Source organism: Capsella rubella, unplaced genomic scaffold (genome assembly GCF_000375325.1).
Source record: "Capsella rubella cultivar Monte Gargano unplaced genomic scaffold, Caprub1_0 scaffold_1, whole genome shotgun sequence".
NCBI lineage: Eukaryota > Viridiplantae > Streptophyta > Magnoliopsida > Brassicales > Brassicaceae > Capsella > Capsella rubella.
In genome coordinates, this window is record NW_006238923.1 from 12,839,215 (window position 1) to 12,842,143 (window position 2,929).

Genomic DNA, 2,929 nt, shown 5'->3' on the forward strand with positions numbered 1-2,929 from the left:
GTCATAAAGTTAAATTCACTTTCAACTTTCAAATATAAAACTACGAGTACGATACAGGGACATGTAATTTAAATTGTTAAATTTAATTTCCACTTTCCTATTTATTTCAAATATTTAGAAATATTTAGACATGAAATGACGGGTACAAGAAGATAACGTATACTTTGGATAACAAAACTACAATAAGTCCATGTATTAAAAAAATAGAGATAATTAAATTTAGAAAACAAAAAGGCTAAAACATGAATCGTTGAATTGAAGAAAGTAATGAGAAATAAAGATGAAACTGAAAAATCAATAAAATTAAAAATCGAACAAGGATTGTGTACGCTAGGATTACAGACAGTGCTTTGTGAATGAAAATGGTGGGAGCATGTGACTTATATTGATAATTAGATTTTTATTAGTTTGATAAAAATAAATATTTAAACGAGGAATACAGGTATCCTGTCTAAATCTTTTACCAAGTTTTTTATAATAAACATTGCCAAATGATTATGTTTTAAAAAGAAACGATTATGGGACGGAGATTTTATGACAGATAGAAGACGGGACGGGACGGGGCGGGGTGGGACGGGACGGGTCAGGACGAGACGGAAAGGGACATGACGGGTTTTCCATTATAAACTACACATAAAACAATTCAAATTAAAGCTAAACCCAAATCCGATTTAACATGTCTAAGCAAATAGTTAGAAATGTTTTGATTAGTTTAAAAAATAAACATGTTATATCACTTATCATTTTCATTTAAATAATTTTAAAATTGTATTATGTAATATAATATCTATATTTTACAACTGTATGTCTATATATAGTTTATCAAATATACTCATATAACAAAATTTTACCAAAATAGCATCTACTTAAAAAATCGTAATTTTGTAAAAATAACCCCGCACGTACGTGCGGGTCCATCACTAGTTTAGTTTGAATGGTGTCTTTTTCACATATTATCGAATGCGGTCTTTTTTTATGCATTAAGTGCACACATAAGGAATTTTTATTTTTTGTCTATAATCTTTTTATTTGTTTGTCTTTGGCTATGTGGATATTTTAGCTAAATTGTAAAAATTGTATTTTTTTCAACTTTCTATAATGTCACAATTTTAATATAATGAGATGCGATGATTATATAGTTTAGTTATATAATATTGAAGTAAATATTGTAATTATTATTGTTTTTATAATTATGCATCATATAATCAACATAGATAATAAATAACATAGTTTTAATAGAATTAAATTTATAAGTAATTATTAGTACTTTTTAAGCCATGTCTAACAAAAAATATTACGAAATCTTTTCTAACTCGTATATTTTTGAGAAATTCCTCAAAATTCCACACTTTATGTTTTCATTAAAAATTGATTTTCAAGGGTGTAGAATTTTGTTTTTTCTTAGATTGACTATTTTCGATTTAGGGTATACTTTTAAGGGAATAAGATTTATTATTTAGGATTTAGGATTTAATTTTGAATGTTAATAATTACATCTTATTAATTTATAGAATTCTGTCTTTTTTTATAGCAGCCTAAAAGTTATTTTCTTATTAGTTTATCGACTTGTGTCATTTTTTATAACAGTCTAACTCGGAACTGGAAGAGTTTATTAATTTATAGTGGTTATTAACTGATCAACTATTAATTAATTTATAGATGTTTTATTACATTTTAAAGGGGACTCCAATTTATTACCAAAAAAAGGGGACTCCATCTTATTATATAAACCTTGGTTTTCAAAGTCAGCCATTAACAAGATCGTGACACGTGTCAATTATAAACGATAAGATGTTGACACGTGGCATAACTAATTTTGTTAATATTTGAATAAAATAGAAATATTAGTAACCCTATCGAAGAAGGAAATATATAAAATAAATATTATAAAGAATTATATATTAAAAATTATTAATAAAATTAAACAAATAATCTATTTTTAGTTAGGTCAATTTGGTTTATTAATAAGATAGGGATTTAAAATTTATAATTAACAAGAATATATGGCGGTTTTTGTTTACAGAAGAGGATTAAGGTTTAAACTTTAATTTTACAATTAAATCAGGTTATTTGTTGGTTTGGGCATATAAATGATAAATAAGAATTATGGTTTATCTTTATAAATTAAATTATGGTTTAAGTTTAACAATTAAACGAGATTATATGTCAAAACTTGGTTTTTAAATTTACTAAATCACGTGATCATGATAAGTGTCAAGTAAAAACATAAGATGTCTCAATATGTTATATCTAATTTTGTTAATATTAAGATACAAATAGAATTTTTAAACAACATTAAAAAAAATTATAAAAAATTAAAGAGAATTTTTGAGAAATACCCCTTTTGGGGTACCCCTTTTCAAAAATACCTCCTTTATCTATTCATTTTCAAAAATATCTATGTTTAAATATGAAAAATTATAAAGTTTTATATGGTTTATAAAGTACTTCTATATAATAACTACTACTTGGAAATTTGATACAAATATTTATAATGTTTTAAAAGGTTTTAAATCGTTTTTACAAGTTTTATAAGGGTTTTAAGTGGTTTTTAAAAGGGTTTATAAGGTTTTTAAAAGGTATTTATAAGTTATTTTACGCTATTTATGAAAGATATATAAAAATTTAAACATATATAAAGGTAATTTGTGTGTATATTTAGAAGTTTTCACACATATTTTGATAAATTTCAACATTTAAAGTGGTTTTTTTTATAAAGTTTGAAATAGGGGTATTTTTAAAAAGTGGTATGGAAAAAGGGTATTTTTGATAATTAAAAAGTAAAAAATTTGATATTTAAAAAAAAATGTGTAAGCTTATATATTTAGACACAAATTATCTTTCTATGTGTGTAAATTTAAATACCATATAAATACCTTTTAAAAACGTTTTAAAATTATTTAAAAAACATATAAAAACTTTTAAAACC